Here is a 24,249-nt window from a genome sequence, read left to right as displayed (position 1 = left end):
ATTGTTGACCCTACTGATTGGCCCCGGCAATGAGCCGTGTTGTATCTATCTAAATTTATTATTTATATTTACCTTTGGCCAACGCTAAGCTATGGATATGAATATGTTTGCATGTCAGCGGAAAATTAAGGTGTTCACTTGCCTTGATACCCAGCTGTGATTACAAATTCGCCCATAACTTCGCGAGCGAGCGAAGGTATGTAGCCGGTGTTATCTAATTAACTAAAACTTGAATAAACATCAGGTTTGAAATTGATAACCAACCGCTTTAATTGTTGGCAATTATTTATGGCTTAGCAGAAACGCACACACACACATGCTTGGCTTTTGTTCTGACACGTAACAGAGAGGGGATGGCAAATGTAACGTAAAGCTAGATTCATATTTGCATATTTTGTAAAAAAAATTTTGTAAAATTCTTAAATGCGAATATTAATGTCCTGGTTGCGGGGGTTTGTTTTTGCATATGTAATGATATTCACTTCGAATGATACATATATTAAGACGGGGAAAAGGTTGGAAGGATATGCATTGCATGGTATTGTCTTTGGAATTTATGGCCCGAGCTCTAAGAAGGATATGGGCAATGGAAAACCAAAAGAAAAAAGGAAAAAAAGAAAAAAAAAAACTGAGCATTTGCATCAATTTGCATTAGCGATGGAAACATTTAAGATATGCATTTTTTACAATTAATCTAAAGTCTATTAAAACGTTTAACTAAATTAATGATGTATATAAATATTATTATTAAAGGCTAATATATATTAACAAGTATAAAAGTATCGGTCTTTTTTTTTGCAGACAGATGTATACCCTTAGCCAATATATTCCATCTTAACACTATTTCTTGAGCTTATGAAAATATTGGGATGTGTGAAATTTTAAGGCAATCGGATTCTTACATCGCATTTTATAAGACTTATAATTATTCAAAATGTTCGCCCTCTGTGGGGGTGGCACTTGATCGAGTTGACCGATATTATCCATTTTTGCACTGACCCAGAATTGACGCAAATATTAAGAAAAGTTGGAACCAACCCAGATTATTGCTTCTCTTTCTGTGTAGAAAAAAATATGTTTTCTGTTTTTTTTTTTTTTTTTTGAAAATTTCGAACTTGTGTGGAGGAGGTATCAGAAGGAGTTTACCGATGTATTTCATCTCAACACCAGACCTTGGGTCAAAATAAATATTGGGATGTGTGAAATTTGAAGGTAATTTTATGAGAGTTGTAATTATTCAAAATTTTGTCCATTAGTGGGGGAGGTACGTGATGGAGTGGACCGATATTGTCCATTTTCACACCTGACCTATCACTGATGCAAATACTAGGATTTGCAAAGTTGGAGCTGAATCGGACTATCGTTTCTCTATCTGTGCAAAAAAATATTTTTTTTTTTTTTTGAAAATTTCGACCATTTGTGGGGGAAGTACCTGAAGGAGTGGACCGATATATTCCATCTTAAACCCAGACCTTGGGTTAATATAAATATTGGGATGTGTGGAATTCGAAGACAATTGGACTCTTTTATGACAGTTGTAATTATTCAAAATTTTGACCATTTGTGGGGGAGGTACTTGATGGAGTGGAACGATATTGTCCATTTTCACACCTAACCTAGCACTGACGCAAATATCAGGATTAGCAAAGTTGGAGCAAAATCGGACTACCGTTTCTCTATCTGTGCAAAAAAAGAAAAAAATACTTTTTTTTTAAACTTCGACCATTTGTGGGGGAAGTACCAGAAGGAGTGGACCGATATATTCCATCTTAACCCCAGACCTTTGGTTAATATAAATATTGGGATGTGTGAAATTTGAAGACAATTGGACTCTTTTATGACAGTTGTAATTATTCAAAATTTTGACCATTTGTGGGGGGAGGTACTTGATGGAGTGGTCCGATATTGTCCATTTTCATACCTAACCTAGCACTGGCGAAAATATTAGGATTTGCAAAATTGGAGCAAAGTCGGACTATCGTTTCTCTATCTGTGCAAAAAAAGAAAAAAATATTTTTTTTTTTTTAAATTTCGACCATTTGTGGGGGAAGTACCAGAAGTAGTGGACCGATATATTCCATCTTAACCCCAGACCTTGGGTTAATATAAATATTGGGATGTGTGAAATTTGAAAATAATAGGACTCTTACATCACATTTTATGAGAGTTGTAATTATTCAAAATTTTGACCATTTGAGGGGGGAGGTACTTGATGGAGTGGTCCGATATTGTCCATTTTCACACCTAACCTAGCAGTGGCGAAAATATTAGGATTACTATTTAACTTTCTGTGCAATAAATTATTTTCTTTGAAAATTTTGACCGTTTATTGGGGGGGGGGGGAGATACCAGATGGAGTGGCCGGATATTGTCCATATCCGAACTCGATCTAAGTTTGACAAAAATGTTACTATGTACCAAGTTTGGACCAAATCGGATACTCCCTTTGAGAGTTATCGTGCGCACCAGTCAGCCAAACAGACAGACGGACGGACATCGCTAGATCGACTCCAAATGTTCTGAAACGGATTTGGTGAAAAGAGACCTAGGGCCTCAAACCGTTACTTCGACTAGGCACGTTATACCCTCTGTAGCCATATGGCTGAGGGTATAAAAAGTAAAATGCGGTGCCCTACCACACTAGAATATATTTAAAACCTACTTAGGAACAAACCCATTTCTGTCGACTTTATTAAATAATGACATACAGTCCTGCAAAAATGTTACAGTGGGTTTTTGACCGGTGACAATAACCCTACAATAGCTGCATTCCAAAAAAAAATCACACAAAAATGTTGCTCCATTTTACACGGAAAATATTATCAGATAGCCTTTCCTAAACTATAAAATCATGCGAAAATCCATGCCAATAGGTCTTAGATTGTGACCTGTAAAATGATAAATATTTTACAGAATTTTATTTCCATTTCAACCCCTAACTATTCTTCTGTGCTGGCCCTAATCCAATCCTTACCCAAAATTACGTGAAAATCAGATGATAATTTCAACCTGCATATAATATATCCATATGGTATAAAAATCGAATATATATTCCCTTAAATGTCGGTACAACCCTCCCCCATCCCATTTTTAACCCTTTTTCATCTTCCTACCATTTTCTCACCCACTGCTTTCTGTTCTACTAGCAACAATTTGAGAAGATTGCTTTAATTTATGAATACCAATAGCAAGCAGATTACCTTTGTGCAGACCATGTACAACAACATGTTGCATTTCCCATAGATCTGGTTTAAAAGCCAAATCCCGAAAATCAAAACACACGGAGGGAGAAAGAAGGAGGAGGCTGTTACACCAATTCCAACATTACTTATATTATTGCTCCTTTATCGATGTATAAGAAGGGAAACATTTCAAAATATGTGTACGTGTGTAATGGGGAAGAAATATAGGGTGTTCTGGGATACACATTTTATTTACCACGGCCCTTTAGAAAAAATCGGATTCGCTTTGAGCTAGGAGAAGGAAGTCTCTTTAGACGATTTCCTCGAGATATACGAGTATGTAGACGAACTCGCAGAAGTCTGTTTAGTCGAGCAGAAGGAAGTGTTCAAAGACGAGATGGAATTTCTCGTTTTTTTTAAATGAGACGAAAAGTCTCGCCTCCACAGACGAGATATCTCGTCACCATAGACGAGACGAAATGTCTCGTCATAATTGACGAGACGAAATGTATCTTCACCATAGACGAGACAAAATGTTCCGTCCCCATAGACGAGACAAAATGTCTCGTCGCCACAGACGAGACCAAATGTCTCGTCACCATAAACAAGACGAAAATTCTCATCTCCATACACGAGACGAAATGTCTCGTCTCCATAGACGAGACGAAATGTTTCGTCTACACAGACGAGACGAAATGTTTCGTCTCCATAGACGAGACAAAAAGTCTCGTCTCTATAGACGAGACGAAATGTCTCGTCACCATAGCCGAAACGAAACTACTAGTCGACATAAACGAGAAGAAATGTTTCGTGGCCATAGACGAGACGAAATATCTCATCACCATAGACGAGACGAAATGTTTCATCGTCATAGGCGAGACGACATTTCTTGTCTCCATAGACAAGACGAGATGTCTCGTGACCAAAGGCTAGACGTAATATCTCGTCCTTAGACGAGACGAAATGTCTCGTCTCCATAGACGAGACGAAATGTCTCGTCTCCATAGACGAGACGAAATGTCTCGTATCCATAGACGAGACGAAATGTCTCGTCACCTTAGCCGAGACGAAACGTCTAGTCGCCATAGCCGAGACGAAACGTCTAGTCAACATAAACGAGACGAAATGTTTCGTGGCCATAGACGAGACGAAATGTCTCGTCTACATAAACGAGACGAAATATTTCGTCTATATAAACGAGACGAAATGTCTCGTCTTCATATATGAGACGAAATGTCTTGTCTCCATACACAAGACGAAATGTCTCGTTACCATAGGCGAGTTATTTCAGTTGAAAATTTTAGGTTGGAATATAGAGACAATTAAATCGAAATCTTATTTTTAATTTAATAAAATTCAGAATATTTTCGATACACTCTTAGCTATCTAAATATCATGGTCAAATACACAGTATAATATTCCCGGAGCTCATACGCCACGCACACACATTCATTGATCTCTGTGTGTTTCTACTTGCATTTATGCTAACATCCCCAAACCAAATATATATAAATACATGTGTGTATGTGTGTGTGTACATTTCGAAAGGATAACAATATAATCTTAGTATTTATAGTTTCAAAATATGCTTGGAAAAGAAAACACATGAAAAATAACACAACAACAAATAACAATGACAACAACTAGAAAAATCGGTAAAAACCACAATGCACACATGCACATCCTTGTGCACACACACATGCACCAAAATCTTACAACGAAACCAGACAAATTCAAATAAATTGCCGGAATAAATGGTTAGAGGAGACAATTGTAGATAGAGTTATTTTAAAAATTTAAATTTTACCCAAAAAGGGTAGGGTGGGTATAAGTGAAGGATTTTAGAGAATGGATGTATTTTTGGTGGATTTTTTTTTAATCTTAAAAAAATGTAATAATAAATATTTTTAATATTTTAACTAATAAAAGTCTTTTCCTTCAAATTTCTTAATTTTTTTGGCAGACTTTTTCCTTCATTTTTTCGTAATTATTGATGTTTTGCATTTTTTTAGGCGAACGATTTTTATTTTTTTTTATTTTTCATGTTATTAATAGCATTTTTTATTAATTAAACAAGTAAAATTAAATTAGGGTCTATACGACGACATGAACCTGCGTAGGTAACATTTGTCATAAGCCATTACAATATTCAAATGCGAAACTAAAAAAAAATCAGTTATAATGTCGATAAAATCAAAATACCGAATATTGAGAGGTATGGGGCTCTACGAAGACATGGACCTGCACAGACAATTTTCTGTCGTAGGCTGAAGCATCCATTACGAACTTCAAATATCAAATTCGAAACAATTCTGGTGAGAAATGTCCATAAAATCATTAAAATACCGAATATCGGGAGGTACCGTTATATGGGGGCTTTACGAATAGGTGGACCTGCTCAGACAATTTTCTGTCGAAGGCTGAAGTATCCTTTACGAACTTCAAATAACAAATTTGAAACAATTCTGGTGAAAAATATCTATAAAATCATTAAAATACCGAATATCGGGAGGTACCGTTATATAGGGGCTATACGAAGACGTGGACCTACACAGACAATTTTCTGTCTTCGGCTGTAGTATCCATTACGAACTTTAAATACCAAATTTTAAACAATTCCGGTGAATAAATTCGCTAAAATCATCAAAATACCGAATATCGGGAGGTAACGTTATATGGGGGCTATACGAAGACCTGGACCTGCACAGACAATTTTCTGTCGAAGGCTGAAGTATTCATTACGTACTTCAAATACTAAATTTGAAACAATTCCGGTGAATAGTGTCGCTAAAATCATCAAAATACCGAATATCGGGAGGTAAAGTTATATGTGGGCTATACGAAGACCTGGACCTGCACAGACAATTTTCTGTCGTAGACTGAAGTATCCGTAACGAACTTCAAATATCAAATTTGAAACAATTCTGGTAAAAAATGTCCCTAAAATAATTAAAATACAGAATATGGGGAGGTACCGTTATATGGGGGCTTTACGAAGAGGTGGACCTGCACAGACAATTTTCTGTCTAAGGCTGTGGTATCCATTACGAACTTTAAATACCAAATTTTAAACAATTCCGGTGAATAATGTCTCTAAAATCATCAAAATACCGAATATCGGGAGGTACCGTTATATGGGGGCTCTACGAAGACATGGACCTGCACAGACAATTTTCTGTCTTAGGCTGAAGTATCCATTACGAACTTCAAATATCAAATTGGAAACAATTCCGGTGAATAATGTCGCTAAAATCATCTAAATACCGAATATCGGGAGGTACCATTATATGGGGGCTATACGAAGACATGGACCTGCACAGGCAATTTTCTGTCTTAGGCTGTAGTATCCATTACGTACTTTAAATACAAAATTTGAAACAATTCCGGTGAATAAATTCGCTAAAAGCATCAAAATACCGAATATCGGGAGATACCGTTATATGGGGGCTATACCAAAACGTGGACCTACATGGCCCATTTTCAATAACAAATGTCCTGCAGACATAACATACATTTGAGCAAAATTTTATCAATCTACTTCAATTCGTTCGGAAGCTAGAGTGATGTCCACAGAAGGGAAGGCGGATAGACGGACGGACATCGCTAAATCGACATAGAATTTGGTCATTGGAATGATAAACTTCATATACCCTCCATACTATGCTGTAGAATATAAAAATGTATTTTTAGTTTCTCAATTTCTATTTTTCCTAATTTTGAATCACCTCCCTTTGCCACACCCTGTCCATGTGTCACGCCAATACATTTCGGTAGCATGAAACAGGTTACATAGTACCATTACAACCGCAGCATTTGGTATTTGCAACTGAAACTCCATTGAATTTAGCTGCAAGATTAAAAATATACAAATAGAAATAGAAACCAAAAACCCCCAGATGCCAGGACACAAGAATGCCATGGAGAGAGGTAGCGAGAGCAGAAGAAAGAAAAAGAGACAGATAACAGAGCAACCATTGACAATGCATTCGATAACAAATGTTGCTAAATACATACATACATATGTACATATTTGCATCCTTTATTTTACCTTTGGTGGCAGTCCATGTATCAGTGTTCTTTGGGGTTGGCTTATGAAATACCTGAAGTCAGATTCTACCGTAACATCCTTATAACGAATGAAATTCAAATACTGCAAATAAATTTCTACGAATTGTAACGGTATGACATTATCTGAAGAATATTTTTGGTAATAAATTCAAATTTCATTATAGCCATTGGAGGAGAATTTAAATGAACGGTCGGGTGTTGTTTAAAGAAAAATAAATAAACTGGTATGGAAGGAATTAACAATGGATCTAATCAAGAAGTTTTAAATAATTCTTTGAAGGTTATTATTCAGGATTTTTGCAAAACAATATGTTAGGAGAGTTATAAGTTTTTTTTGGGCAAAAAAATTTTTTACCCCGAAATATTGGTCCTAGACTCACAATATTATATATGGATTTTCTTATCACGCCGAGTTAAGTCGACCAGCCATGTGTTTCCGTCCGTCTGTTCATGTTAATTTTTAACCATGCTTCAGGTCGCAATTATAGTCAGCTCATAACGAAATTTTGCATTGAGCTAAGACTAAGGTCAGGCTAGAAGCCTATCGGACGTAGACCAAAAACAGAAATTTGTCCTTATTTTGGAGCTGCTCTAGAGGTCACCATTATAGAGTAATCGACACGGAATTTCGCAAGAAGCTAGAGCTTAGGACAGGGCAGAAGCCAATCAATTTGAAAGGTGATTGGATAGTATATAGAGGGTTAAATGGACCCGAACTTATGTGTAAAAAATCCTAATTTTTCCATTAAATCTGGCGAAACCTTAAATACACGTAAAAATCACAGAAATGACAGACAAACAAATTTATTTTTGGAGAATTAATGACCAAGAGGCACGGAATTTCGCATGATGTTAGAGTGTAGGGTAGAGCAGAATGGCCAATTATTTTCGATGACCATCTGATAATGGACCACAATTTTTGTGTGAAAAAAAAAAAAAAACAAAATTGCCGAAACCGACACAAATGGGTTTGGACATGTTACAAGGTTACAAGCGAAGAAGCGACTTCGAAACTCGCGTCGCAGTGGCCGAAAAATGGTTCGTGAGCTTATCATATCGCAATATTCCATTCGGCAAATATTGGAAAATGCCCGAGCTCGGGGCAAAGCCATTGAAATTGCAAAAAGTGAAAGAACTTACACAGCAACGGAAAGAAACTAGACTCGAAAGAGCTAAAGAGTTGCTTCGTTTGGCCGAACGTGGTGAACTGCCGAATTTTGTTTTCTCCGAAGAGAAAACATTCGTTGTCCAGCAGTTTGTAAACAAACAAAATGATCGTTTTAACTTGCCAAAGAGGTCAGCAGAATATGTGCACATTCGGTTGGCCACCAGAACTCAGCCGATGGGCGCTCTCCTTATTAATCGACTGTGGCATCCGAATAAATGCCGAATATTAAAGCGAAAATATTCTGGAGGGTATATTAAAGCCTTGAGAACGCAAACATTTTGACCGCATACCTTGGACATCCCAACAGGACTCAGTTCTCAAACGCAGATGCCATCAGTATTCGAAATATCAAATTTTGGAATTGTATCTCTATCCCGTCGTCCAATACCAAATATGGTACCATTAAGTACTATTCGTACAATTATAATAAACATTTGCAAAGCAACATCCATACCTCAATTACAGATATTTAGAAAGACTTTAATGTTAATATCAAGTTATCACCCAATTGTTAATTTAGTACTATTTGGTACTTTTCGTACAATTATGGAACATAATGCCAAAATCGCCTTCGTATTTTAACCAGAGGCGTCTGTATCAAATTTGAAAATTTCAGCCCAATTTTCCCAATTTAGTACTATTTGGTCCTTTAGAACAAATGTGGGCACATTTCCAAAACCAACTCCATATCTAAATCCCAGATTCCAACATTTGAGGATTTAATTTGATGATTTAATACCTAACCTTTATTCAGTTCCCAATTTAGTACTATTTGGTCCTTTTCGTACAAATATGGGACACATTTCTAAAACCACATCCATATCTCAATCCTAGATACTAACAGAGACCTCAGTTTATATCAAGCTTACTTTCGGACCTTGATTCGAATACCAAATGTTAATATTTTAGAAGTTAAGTACCATTATGGTACTTTTCACAACCATTAAGTTCGAATTTTCAAAGAACCCTTTGGTACATCTATCCTCCATCACTCAATCAGTGATTCTCATTCCGTTTGTACAATGCAAAGTACTCATTCTTTACTAATTTTTAGAACTTTTCGTACCCTTTTACTTTGAATTTCCAAAAACCCTGTTTTATCACACACCTATGCTCCAAGACTTACCCTCGTGCAAAATTTCAGGGTTCTAACTTCAGCCGAGTGGTGTGGCCGTTGATTCACCGAAATTGTTTAAATTTTCGATCTCAATTTAAAGATCTCAATTCGCAATAAAGCCTATGATAAAAAATTACAAATACAGGTCCACGTTTACGGTTTTAATTTAAGCGATATTTTTCAGATTTTTTATACCCACCACCATACTATGGAGGGTATATTCATTTTGTCATTCCTTTTGTAACTCATCGAAATAATCATTTTAGACCCAACAAAGTATATATATTCTTGATCAGCGTAAAATTCTAAGACGATTTAGCCATGTCCGTCTGTCTGTCTGTGTGTCTGTCTGTCTGTCTGTCTGTCTGTGTGTCTGTCTGTCTGCCTGTCTGTCTTTGTGTCTGTCTGTCTGTTCCTCCGTCTGTAATTGAGATAGAAGGCTAAAATTTTGCACACATGTCAATTTTGCCAGTAGGCAGGTTAAGTTCGTAAATAGGCCATGTAGGTCCACGTTTTGGTATAGCCCCCATATAACGGTACCTCCCGATATTCGGTATTTTGATGATTTTAGCGACATTATTCACCGGAATTGTTTCAAAATTGGTACTTAAAGATCGTAATAGATACTACGACTTAAGACAGAAAATGGGCCATGTAGGTTCACGTCTTCGTATAGCCCCAATATAACGGTAACTCCTGATATTGATTGATATTGATGATTTTAGAGACATTATTTACCGGAACTATTTTAAATCTAGTATTTGAAGTTCGTAATGAATACTACATCCTATGACAAAAAATTGTCTGTGCAGGTCCACGTCTTCGTAAGCCCCCATATAACAGTACCCCCCGATATTCGGTATTTAGAAGATTTTAGCTACATTATATACCGGAATGTCAAATTTCGCATTTGAAGTTCGTAATGGATACTACAGCCTATGACAGAAAATTGTCTATACAGGTCCACGTTTTATAAGCCACATGGTACCTCCCTATATTCGGATTTTTTTTTTTTTTTTATTTTAGCTAAATTATAAACAGATTTTTTTCAAGTTTCGCATTTGAATACTGTAATAGCTTGTGACAAAACTCGCCTATGAAGGTCCACGTTGTCGTATAGACCTTAACAGAATTTTTAACGGATTTTATTCTTTTGAAGGAAGGAAGGTATTCAAAGTTCGGCCCGGCCGAACCTACAGATTTTTTACTTATTACTTGTTTAAAATTCTCTGATTATATTCTCAACGAAATCCTGGGCCTTCTATTTTATGAATTTTAACGAATATGTTCAAGGCTATTCCATATCTTTCATTTTGCCCAACAATATTGGTATGAGTTGGTATAAATTTCTTTCCTCCACCGTATTCAATTTGCAATTATCCACAAATATTTGAAACGCATATATATTTGTGTGTTAGTATGTAAAATTTACACGGTTTGTATGTAAATCAATTTTGAAACTTTGTTTGTTACAAATCATGATTTATATATTTGCTACGTTTTAGTTTTAGTGCAAAAACACACACACACACACAAATCTCCGTTCTTTTTGTGACGTTCTTTACAACTTTTCATAACATTTTGAATTATGTCAAAAGTTTGATTTCTATATTCCAAACCACCGCTTACCATTCATCCATCCAAACCAATGCCATCCTTCTAACCAGGCAGCCAGTCAGCCAACCTTAACCCCTTCCATAGCTGGCTTTTTGGCCTACAATCATTGAATGTAGCATTATTTGTTAGCCAACTTATCAACTTCATGTTAAAAAGCAAAGCGTAACGAATAATAATCGCAGAGATTAAGTGGATGAGGAGGAAGAGAGAGAGAGAGAGAGAGAGTGAGAGCAAAAATTCTAGGCAATTTTTGTTGAATTGTTAAATTTCAGTGGAAGTGAAATTTTCGCTAGAAATCAAAGAACAAATTAGGTTTTTTGTTACAGCCAAAAATAAATGGTTGTTTGAAAAGTTGATGGCAATAATTTTCGTTTCAAAAATTAGTGCGAAAAACGGTATATATAACATGTGATGGAAACTTTTGGTTCTGAAAATAGATCCAATGAAGTAAAAATATTCATCGAAAGTCCTTTCAGAATAGAATTTTTCTAGAAGGAGCTGGAAGATGGAAGACCTTCTTTGGGTGGAGAAAATCTGCATGAATTTCGAGTATCCTAATTTTAAAAGTAACATTTAATTTCCAATAAAGATGTCAGTCGGTTTTGCCGACAGATGTATACCCTCAGGCAATGTTCGATTATTTAAATATATTTTGACTTCTGTTATAATTATTTAAATATTTGAGCCTCAATGGAGTAGGTTTTGAAGGAATGGGCCAATATTATCCATTTCGTATCGGACCTAAATAAATATAATATAAATATTGCGATGAGCCAGGTTTGGATTACTTGATTACTTCCCTTACTTTATATGAGATTTGTGATAATTTTTAGAAAATGTTAAAATGTTCGTGGGGTACCAGACATGGTTAACAGAAGGACTCCATTTTCATGCTTCAGATTAAATTTTAGTATGGGCAAAATTACAAGAAAATCGGACATATTGATCCAATTTTATGCGAAATCATAAATTCCGATATCAGATTTCTGGTTATAAGGGAAATTTTAATTCTACAGAATCGCCCACTTGTTTGGAAATTTATGGCAGATATATGTACTGGAAATTGTGACCCTTTGTGAGTGAGGTACCAGAAGGGGTTGGCTTATCATCATCTTCACCAGAGATCTTGTGTTAGCAAAAATGTTTGTATGGGTAAAATTTGAAGAGGGTTGGATGGTTATGCGCGTTTTTTCAAAATTTTGAAACTTTTGTAGCGGAAGTACCAGAAGAAGTGCGCCGATATATCCCATTTTCACAGTAGATCTTGTCTTAGTAAAAATAATGACTTGTGTTTAATTTGTAGAAAACCGAATGATTATTTCGGATTTAATTATCGTTTTGGTCATTCAAAATTTTGAGCCTTTGTGAGGAGGTCCGATCTCTACCATCTGTGTTGTGTGATCCTGTGTTGATAGAAATATTGAGATTGCCAAGTCCGAATGGAAACAGATGTTAATTTCGCGTTTTATGAGCTTCATGAATATTTAAATTTTCGATCCTCTGTGGGGAAGGTACCAGAGGGAGTATACCGATTCATTCATTCTTTACAGTCGATCTTAATTAGGAAATAATAATGGAATGTGTGAAATATGAAGAAGACCGGATGCTTAATTCAGATTTTATAATAGTTTTGGTAATTCAAAATTTTGAGCCTTTGTGAGGGAGGTACCGGAAGAAAATGTCTTATCTCTACCGTCCTCATAACAGGTCTTGTGTTGATCGATATATTGAGATGTGCCAAGTCTGAATGGAATCGAATGTTAATTCGCGTTTTATGAGCTTCATGGATATTCAAAATTTAGACCCTTTGTGCGGGAGATATCAGAAGAAGTGGACCGATACATTCTTTCTTCACAGCAGATCTTGTGTAAGTAGAAATAATGGGATGTGTGAAATATGAGTAGAACCGGTTGCTTATTTCGTATTTTATGATAGTTTTAGTTATTTAAAACTGAGACCTTTTGTGGGGGGTAGCAGAAAGAATGGTCCGATCTCTACCATCTTCATAACAGATATTGTGTTAATAGATTATATTGAAATGTGCCAAGTTGAATGGAATTGGATGATAATTTCGCGTCACATGAGTCTCATAGGTTTTCAAAATGTTGACCCTTTGTGGGTGAGGTAGCAGAGGAAGTGGACCGATATATTCTTTCTTCAAAGCCGATCTTGGGTAGGTAGAAATAATGGGATTTGTGAAATCGGAAGAGAACCGAATACTTATTTCGGATTTTATGATCGTTTTCGTTATTCAAAATTTTGAGCCTTTGTGGGAGAGGTACCGGAAGAAAATGTCCTATCTCTACCGTCTTTATAACAGGTCTTGTGTTGATCGATATATTGTGATGTGCCAAGTCTGAATGGAATCGAATGATAATTTCCACATGAATCGAATTATAATTTCCAAACCACATAGGTGTTCAAAATTTTGACCCTTTGTTGGGGAGGTAGCAGAGGGAATGGACCGATACATTCTTTCATCACAGTAGATCTTTTGTCACGGATATTCAACATTTTGACCTTTTGTGGGCGAGGTACCAGCAGGAGTGAGTGAGCAGGAGTAGATATTGTGTAAGTAGAAATAATCGGATCTGTGAAATATGACGAAAGCCGGATGTTTATTTCGGATTTTATAATCGTTTTGGTTATTCAAAACTTTAACCCTTTGTGGGGGAATCTCCTAAAGGAATGGTTCCATCTCTACCATCTATATAACAGATCTTATGTTGATGAAAATATTGAGACGTGCCAAGTCTGAATGGAATCGAATGTAAATTTCGCATTTTATGAGCTTCATCGATATTTAAAATTTAGACCCTTTGTGGGGGAGGTACGAGGAGAGGTAGACCAATAGTGGGATATATATATTCACAGCAGATCTTGGGTGGGTAGAAATAATGGGATGTGTGAAATATGAAGAGGACCGGATGCTTATTTTAGATCTTATGATCGTTTTAAATATTCAAAATTTTGAGCCTTTGTTGGAGAGGTACTAGAAGAAAAGGTCCGATCTCTACCATCTTTACAACAGATCTTGTGTTGATAGAAATATTCGAATGTTCCAAGTCTGAATGGAAACGAATGTTAATTTCGGGTTTTATGAGCTTCGTTGATATTCAAAATGTTGACCTTCTATGGGGGAGGTACCAGAAGGATTGAAGCGATATATCCCATCTTCACAGCAGATCTTGTGTAAGAAGAAATAATGGGATGTGTGAAATGTGAAGAGAAACGAATACTTATTTCGGATTATATGATAGTTTTAGTTATTTAAAACTTAGACCTTTTGTGGGGGAGGTAACAGAAAGGATGGTCCGATCTCGACCATCTTCATAACAGATATTGTGTTAATAGATTATATTGAGATGTGCCAAGTCTGAATGGAATCGGATGATAATTTCACGTCACATGAGCCTCATAGGTGTTCAAAATGTTGACAGTTTTTGTGGGTGAGGTAGCAGAGGAATTGGACCGATACATTCTTTCTTCCAAGCAGATCTTGTGTAAGTAGAAATAATGGGATGTGTGAAATGTGAAGAGAACCGGATGTTTATTTCAGATTTTATGATCGTTTTGGTTTTTTCAAAACTGTGACCCTCTGTGGGTGAGGTACCAGAAGGAATGGTTCGATCTCTACAATATTTATGACAGATCTTGTACGGATGGAAATATTGAGACGTGCCAGGTCTGAATCGGATGTTAATTTATCGTTTTATGAGCTTCATGGATATTCAAAATCTTGACCTTTGTGTGGGAGGTAGCAGAGGAAGTGGACCGATACATTCTTTCTTCCAAGCTGATCTTGGGCAGGTAGAAATAATGGGATGTGTGAAATCGGAAGAGAACCGGATGCTTATTTCGGATTTTATGATCGTTTTGGTTATTCAAAACTTCGACCCTTTGTGTGGGAGGTAACAGAAGGAATAGTCTGATCTCTCCCATTTGTAAACAAATCGTGCCAGAAGGAGTGGACTGATGTTGTCCATCTCTGAGCTCGATCTAAGTTTGACAATAATATTACGATGTACCAAGTTTGTAGCAAATCGGATACTCCCTTCGAGAGTTATCGTGCGCACCAGACAGACAGATAGAGAGACAGACGGACGGACGGACATCGCTAGATCGACATCAGGACCTCAAATGACCTGAAATGAATTTGATTCAAAGAGATCTAGGGTCTAAAACTGTTATTTCGACGAGGCAAATTTTGGACTTATCAAATGATATGAAGAGAACCTGAGCCCTATGGCGCAGGGTATAAAATGAAGAAGAATTATGAAAAAAAAATCCCAAATCCACTCTGAGTCTCTCTATTGTTGTACTATTCATCCCAGGTATTCAATTAGCCAAGCATCAATTCTATGCCACCGGAGCCAAACCGCCAAAAAAAAAAAAAAAATAATTTCACAGCCGAATGAAAAAACTGACAAAAATATTTAATTCGTTATTTTTCTCACAGTAAGTGAAAAATCTGCTCTACAAAGCCTTTCCTCCCCCTCAATAAAGACATTAAAAACTTTTGCACTGTCACAGCACAATTTTACATTTCAGATCGGGATAGAGAGGGGGGTAGGGAAAAACCGAATGATGTGATAGTTTTAAATCGTTTTTCTCACCATTTCAGTTCTCGCTGCTGAAGTTCGTCCTTGCAGAGCTCTCTTTTGTATTTTTGTTGAAATTCTGTTGCCATTGTATATCAAACGGTGGAATGTTGAGCTGATGACACTGATGAGCAGAATGAAGATGATAAGGATGATGCCGATGACGAGTTGGGTTGGGTGGATGTTGTTTGGCAGTTGTCTAAAACTGTGGTTATCCACGTTGCACAGACATGTGTGGCATACCATCACCCCCGGGATGCTGTGGTACGGTGCGACTTTAATTAAATTTCTCAGATTTGATGTCTCAATGGATTCAAAAAGTCGAACTTCTTAACGAGACTTTGTGGCATTTTCCCCCGCATTCCCCCCACCTCCCTCTCTCTCTTTTTCACGGAGCAAACACAATTGTTAACAAGCCAGTTTTGTTAGAAATTCAGGAATAAACCCGCAAAAAGTTAACAACACCAGAAAAGTTCAATGAATGTGTCTGTCTGCAAGAGTTAATTTCTGCACCTTCAACACCGAAGAAGTGGGGAAAAGGGGAGGGCAATCATTAGTAAATATGGTAGGGGAATTTGAAAGTGTTGAAAGGAAGGGGAATACTATAAATAGAAGAAATATTAACTTAGAAATGTAGAAAATCTTTAAAAGATCAAGATAAATTTCGGAGAGGGACAGTATCGGTCTACTTTTTCTAGTATCTGGCCTACCCCTCTGTGGAAAATCAATTTCAGGGAAAATAATTTTAATCATTTAAAGAAAAATGTTTTTCGCAGTAGTATAGTTTTTTCGAGCCCGTCTGGAGCATTAAATAAGGTATCTCGCAGTAGCAACCTTGTACAGCTTTATATAGCCTTAAGTACTTATAAGATCGACACGAAAACTCGCCAATGTGACGAGTCGGAATAATCAGTCAAACTCCAGAGTGTTTTATTGCAGTAAATTTCTGTTAAGAATCCTTTGCCCCCTCGAATTTTTTATTAGCCTATGGGGAAAAATTTTTGTTATAGTTGATAAAGAAGACCTTCTTAGGATCCAGGAACCTTCTCTGGCTGGAGAACTTGTATCGAGTCTTCGATAGGAGGTTTTTTTTTGGTTTAAAGAGCTTTCAGAATACTACTAGAAATAGATGACCTTCTGGAGGACTTCTGTAGACAAAAGACCCCCGTCAGGTCCTCTGCGACTAGAATAAATTTTCGAGACCTTCCACTACTAAATTACCTTTCAGAGGGTTTTCTACTGCAGGTAGAATTTTCCAAGTTCTTCTACTAGATATCTTCCACTAAAAAATATACCTTCAAACGCCTAGTGTATTTCGAAGACCATATGGAGGACGTCTATGACGAGAGCTCCTTCATAGGTCTTCGCTTGCAAGGAGAACTTTAAAAGGTCTTCTGTATCCTTTTTTCGAGCCAAACTATAGCCTTAATAAAGGTCTCTAGCAGTAGCATCCTTATATATCTCCATATAGCATTCATTGAGTACTTATTAAGATCGACTCGAATACTTGCCAATGTGATGAGTCGGAATAATCCTTCAAATCCCAGAGTGTTTTATTGCAGTAAATTTTTGTTAAGAATCCTTTGACCCCGCGAAATTTCTATTAACCTATGGGGAAACTTTTTTTGTTATAGCTGATAAAGAAGACCTTCCTAGGATTCAGGACACCTTTTAAAGATCTTCTCTGACTGGAGGACTTATTAAATAACTTTTATAGGAAGAAGACTCGATAGAAGGTTCTTTTTGGTTTAAAGACCTTTTAGAATACTTCTAGTAATAGATGACCTTCTGGAGGACTTCTGCAGACAAAAGACTCCCGCCAGGTCCTCTTGAACTGGGATACATTTTCGAGACCTTCCACTACTAAGTTACCTTTTAGAAAATTTTCTACTGCAGGTAGAATTTTCCAAGTTCTTCTACTAGAGATTTTCCACATAAAATATACTTTCAAACGCCTAGTGTGGTTCGAAGACCATATGGAGGACGTCTATGACGAGAGCTCCTTCGTAGGTCTTCGATTGCAAGGAGAACTTTAAAAGGTCTTCTGTATCCTTTTTTCGAGCCAAACTGGAGCATTAATCAAGGTCTCTCACAATAGCATTCTTGTATATCTCCATATAGCCTTCGTTGATTACTTATTAAGATCGACTCGAATACTCGCCAATGTGACGAGTCGGAATAATCCTTCAAAACCCCAAAGTATTTTATTGCAGTAAATTTCTGTTAAGAATCCCTTGACCCCGCGATGGGAAAACTTTTTCTTATAGTTGATAAAGAAGACCTGCCGAGGATTCAGGACACCTTTCAAAGATCTTCTCTGACTGGAGGACTTATTAAATAACTTTTATGGGGAGAAGACTCGATAGAAGGTTCTTTTTGGTTTAAAGACCTTTTAGAAATCTTCTAGAAATAGATGACCTTTTGGAGGACCTCTGTAGACAAAAAACACCCGGCAGGTCCTCTGGGACTAGAATAAATTTTCGAGACCTTCCACTACTAATTGAGGGGGTTTTCTACTGACTTCTATTGCTAGAAGGGCTTTCCCAGTTATTCTGCTAGAAGTCTTCCATATAAAGTAGACCTTCAAAAGTCTACAGTGGCTCGAAGTCCATATATAGAGCGTCTAAGAAGAGAGGAACTTCTAGAGAGAGGACCTAAAACTTTTTTGTTATAGTTAGTAAAAAAAAATCTTTTCAGGATCGTCTTTTTCTTGGATGCGTTTTAAAGTTCTTTTGTGGCTGGTGATCTTTTTAGAGTAGTTCTGCAGAGAGAATAATTCCCAGAGGTTCGCTTTGGTTAGAAGATCTTTCAGAAGACTTCTAAGAAAAGAAGACCTTCTGGAGGACTTCTGTAGATAGAAGACTCCCATCAGGTCCCCTAGGAAAAGAAAACATTTTCTTGACCTTCCACTACTACGAGACATTTTAGAATCCGCGTAGATGTAGATGTCGTAGACCGCGGAGATGTCTTCAAAGAATAGAACACCTTCTATAGGTCATCTAAAGATAAAACAACTCTCTCATTGGATAGACTTTTTCAAGGAACATCTATTGTTGAAGGGACTTTCAAAGTTCTTCCATATCGGGAAGGCCACCCAGCGGTCATCTGACACAGATTTTTTTCTATGTATAAAGATTTTCTAGATGTCTTATCTTTGCTTCCGCTAAGCATAAAGGGCTTTAAAGAGGTATTTTATAAAAAAAGTCTTCTAAAGGCCTATATACCCAGACGTCATTTGACAGATCTTAAAGACATATAATAACCGTAAGAGGACTTTTTTGCACAGGAGACCTCTGGAAAGCTATATGTTTTTTTTTTTTTTTTTTTGGCATAGAAGACTTCTGTAAGAATGTCCTTAAGACCATTAAACTTCTTCCACTACAGAAAAAGCCTGAAAGGTTATATAGCTGTGGAAGGCCTTAAAATGGTCGATATGTCCGAAAGTCGAAGTCAAAGCCATATAAGCCCTCTAAGTCCATAGAAAACCTCTGTGTTTTCCAGCTATGGAAAGTAGGCCTTTAAAAGGCCTCCTAGACGCATAAGACCTATGAAAGGTTTAATGGGATTAGAAGGACACCAAAAGACCTACTAGACCAGAAGATGTCTAAAATATCTTTTAGCCGTAGGAGGCCTTTAAAAGCCTATTTAAGGTCACCGGGGAACTCTGAAAAGTTTTTTAGCAATAGAGATGTCTGAAATGTATTTATAAACCTGTGAAAACCCTTCTAGCCTTAAATAACCTCTGAAATATTTTTAAGACTCAGAAAAAATGTCTTGGACTTCAATCATAGAAGGTCTCATGATATCCTCGATCTATGTAGGGGTTTATAAAAGGTAATTTTGACATAGAAAAGTATTTGAATGAGGATCTACCATACGACCTCTACAATTTTTGTAGGCAGAATATACCTTTTTAAGATCCTTTAAAAAAAGAAGCCAAAATAGTTCTCTGAGACGCATTCTGATTTCAAAGATCATGTAATAGTCGCCTTGCAGAAGACCTCTTTAAGACCCTCTAGCCATAAAAGGCCACTACAATTTTAGCATGCAGTATAGACCTATTGAAGTTCTTTGAGACGCATTCTGGTCTAAAAGACCTTGAAAAAGTCTTTTGACATAAAATACGTCTAGAAGACCTTTCATGAAAAGATCCACAGAGGACTTTTTATTGCAATTCCCTCTTAAATTATTGAACTTCTATTGAAACTTAAATACTTCTCCTTCACACATACGCACATGCACTCCTCGTGCATGCATTTAGACCTCTTTAAGACCTACTAGCCATAAAAGGCCACTACAATTTTAGCATGCAGTATAGACCTATTGAAGTTCTTTGAGACGCATTCTGACCTAAAAGACCTTGAAAAAGTCTTTTGACATAAAATACTTCTAGAAGACCTTTCATGAAAAGATCCATAGAAAACTACTTATTGCGATTCCTTCTTAAATTTGTTAATTTCTATTGAAACTTAAATACTTCTCCTCCACACGTACTCACATGCACTCCTCGTGTATGCATTTAACAATTATCCATGTATGTATATGTCGATGTAGTTGTGATGAGACAACCACGACCACATCACCCCAAAATGATACTTAAATATTCATTAGTCTCATCTTGATTCCCCAAAGGTAAGCTGTATTAATGGGTATTTGTGTGAGTGCTGACACATGCATGTACACACACACATAAGCTCACACAAGTACATGGTGGGATATTTTACATCAACGATAAAATACTCAAACAAACAATTGGTCACAGACAAAGGAAACCAACCGGCCAACCAACACCCATGTGTGCACTATAATTTGCCATTGTATCCAGACCGTTATCGCATTTTACCACCTCCGGACCAATGAAACATACTTATGTAAGCACGCACACACTCATACAATTCTTGCATTTTCCTATCTCAATCCCTTTGTTTGTCTCTATTTGTCGTTTTGAATGTAGCGGGAAACTGTGGCCCACAACCGAGTTGAGGGTGCCCGGTGCCCCTATCAATGTCAACTTATTCGATGAAGCTTTAATAATGTGATGACAACTAATAACACTAATATCTTGACAAACAGACACGGACACACAGACACACACACTCACGGACAGAGACAGAGACACAAAAGTTAAGTCACAGACACCCACACCCACACACAGACTCTTACTCTCTTTCTCTCCCAACCCCGTGAGTTTGTAATTTTCTCTCCCTCTTTATCTAATTATTATTGTGTATAAGTGTCGGGCCATCTTCAACAAAGTATTTGTGGTTTAGAACCGAATGTTAGGGGTTCCCACTGATGGAGTGGCACTTCAGTTTACTCCAGAACTCATTGCATGGTGTGTCAAGCATGTGTGGTTAAGTTTATGTGTGCCAGTGTCACAAAGCCTGACCCGAAATCGTATTTGCCACCGCCGCCGCACTCTTCCAGCTAATTGTGGTATTTATTTATTGTTGGGGTCAATTAATGTCAGCGACATAACTTAAATGCATAATAATTGCAAATAACAGTTCTATTTAAAATTTTGGAAAGGGGAATTCATTTTTTCAACTTAACAAAAGGTGTTTAATTATTTTCCTCATTTCCGGAATATACTTGAAATAATTTTCGTATAGGCTCCAATATAACGGCAGCTCCATATTTTTATAAAAAAATATCCTCTTTAAGATATCACTTTGTCTCCGGAAGGGTAAGTTTTAATGAAAGTGGAAGGTCCTTACAATTTTTTTCAATATATTGACATGAAGATGCTCCAGCAGGAATGGCCAACATTCGACTATTATTTGCTGTTTACAGCGATGCTGGAATGCGCAACCTTGGAAGAATGTCGATAATTCATATATAAGAGTTATATATCCCAAGTGTTCAGCCTTTGCAGGGGAGGTACCACTAGGTATGGCCCTACCTAATAACCTACTAAAAATATATGAAACAAAAAACAGAGGACCTCCAATGCTTCTAGAGACAACAGAAGACCTTCAGACGTTCTATAGAAAATGGAAGACCTTCAGGCGTTACATAGAGAGTAGAAGACTTCCAGGTCTTCTAAAGACAGTAGATGACCTCCAGATCTTCCACAGACAATAGAAGACCTTCAGATCTTCAAAAGACAATAGAAGACATTCAGGTCTTCCACAGACAGCAGAAGACCTCCAGGTCTTCTATAGGAATAGAATACCTGCAGATCTTCTATAGACAATAGAAGTCCTCCTGGTCTTCCATAGACAATAGAAGACCTCCGGGTCTTCTATAGACAATAGAAGCTTCCAGATCTTCTATAGACAATAGAAGACCTCCAGGTCTTCTATAGACAATAGAAGACTTCCAGGTCTTCTTCTAAAGACTATAGAGACCTCTAGGTCTTCCATAGACAATAGGCGACCTCCAGGTCTTCTACAGACAATAAAAGGCTCCAGGTCTAGAGACAATAGAACACCTACAGGTCTTCTATAGACAATAGAAGACCTCCAGGTCTTCTATACACAATAGAAAACCTCCGGGTCTTCTATAAACAATAGAAGTCCTCCAGGTCTTCTATAGACAAAAGAAGACTTCCAGGTCTTCTATAGACAATAGAAGACCTTCAGGTCTCCTATAGCCGGTAGAAGACCTTCAGGGCTCATATTGAGGATAGAAGACCTTCAAGACTCATATAGCCGATAGAAGGTCTCCTATAGACGATAGAAGACCTTCAGGTCTCCTATAGCTGATAGAAACCTTCAGGTCTCCTACAGCCGATAGAAGACCTTCAGGTCTCCTACAGCCGATAGAAGACCTTCAGGTCTCCTACAGCCGATAGAAGACCTTCAGGTCTCCTACAGCCGATAGAAGACCTTCAGGTCTCCTACAGCCGATAGAAGACCTTCAGGTCTCCTACAGCCGATAGAAGACCTTCAGTTCTCCTATAGCCTATAGAAGACCTTCAGGTCTCCTATAGCCGATAGAAGACCTTCAGGTCTCTTATAGCCGATAGAAGACCTTCAGGTCTCCTATAGCCGATAGAAGACCTTCAGGTCCTTCAAGACTCATATAGCCGATAGAAGGTCTCCTATAGACGATAGAAGACCTTCAGGTCTCCTATAGCTGATAGAAACCTTCAGGTCTCCTACAGCCGATAGAAGACCTTCAGGACTCCTACAGCCGATAGAAGACCTTCAGGTCTCCTACAGCCGATAGAAGACCTTCAGGTCTCCTATAGCCTATAGAAGATCTTCAGGTCTCCTATAGCCGATAGAAGACCTTCAGGTCTCTTATAGCCGATAGAAGACCTTCAGGTCTTCTATAGCCGATAGAAGACCTTCAGGTCTCCTATAGCCGATAGAAGACCTTCAGGTCTTCTATAGCCGATAGAAGACCTTCAGGTCTTCTATAGCCGATAGAAGACCTTCAGGTCTCCTATAGCCGGTAGAAGACCTTCAGGTCTCCTATAGCCTATAGAAGATCTTCAGGTCTCCTGCAGACGATAGAAGACTTTTAGGTCTCCTATAGTCGATAAAAGTCCCTCAGGTCACCTATAGTCGATGCTACGAATGTAAGACAATTTGGAAGTTCTTTGGCATTGAAGTTTTTTACATAATCCTATTTCGAATTCATTTCCATCCACATGCATCCCAACACATCTTCGAATTCCTATCATAATTTTTTCAAGAACTGTCTGCTGTTCATTAAAAACCCCGAGGCATACAGTAATTTTCCAAAATATTTTTTTTTTTAAATTCATTCCATTAGGTATTCCCAGCCACAGCATGGCTTATATTTTTATGCATATTTAATAGCCAGTCATTGGAGAAAAATCATCTCCTTCCATTGTGTCTCGATCTCTCCTTCATCCTTATTCGCCCTTCCCCAGATTACCGGTTAGACAAACAAAATTACAATGTTCGAAGAAAAAAAAAATAGCCACGAAAGAAACCATAATCGCCGTTATTGCCGATGTCATTCTAGCGCTTTCATCATTTATCAGCTTAGCAATGCCATATAATCTTCATTCCAGCAGTAGAAGGAGAAAAACAAAACCAACTATTCTAAGCCAGACAATTTGATGGGCAAACTAGGTAACTGAGCTACAGAGGACTACCAATAACAAAAACAACAACGAAAATATGATTAAATTTTAACAACAATGAAATGGGTCACAACACCACTAACTCGCCATGTAAACGTTGAGGTTAAAACTATTTTAACAAGTCATGCCCGTGCCTGTCTATCCGTCGGTCTGTTTGTCTGTCTGTCTGTTGGTCGGTTGCTATTCCCAATGGGCAGGCATGCTTCGTTGATTATTCATAGATAATGTCAGGCCACCATTGGCGAACTAACCTGAAAAGAGAGTGATGGTGGTGGCTAGGGTTGCATTGGTTCACATGTTTGGTCCGAACCGCTGCCACCATTGGCGGTAATAGCTGACAATGTCAAAGGACAGCTTAGAAATGTGAATGTGGTGGTCAGGAATGTGCGGAATATGGAATGAAATGAACTGAAAGTTTGCTCAAATAACAAATA

The sequence above is a fragment of the Musca domestica genome, unplaced genomic scaffold (assembly GCF_030504385.1).
Source record: "Musca domestica strain aabys unplaced genomic scaffold, Musca_domestica.polishedcontigs.V.1.1 12, whole genome shotgun sequence".
NCBI lineage: Eukaryota > Metazoa > Arthropoda > Insecta > Diptera > Muscidae > Musca > Musca domestica.
This window is presented reverse-complemented; position numbering follows the sequence as displayed.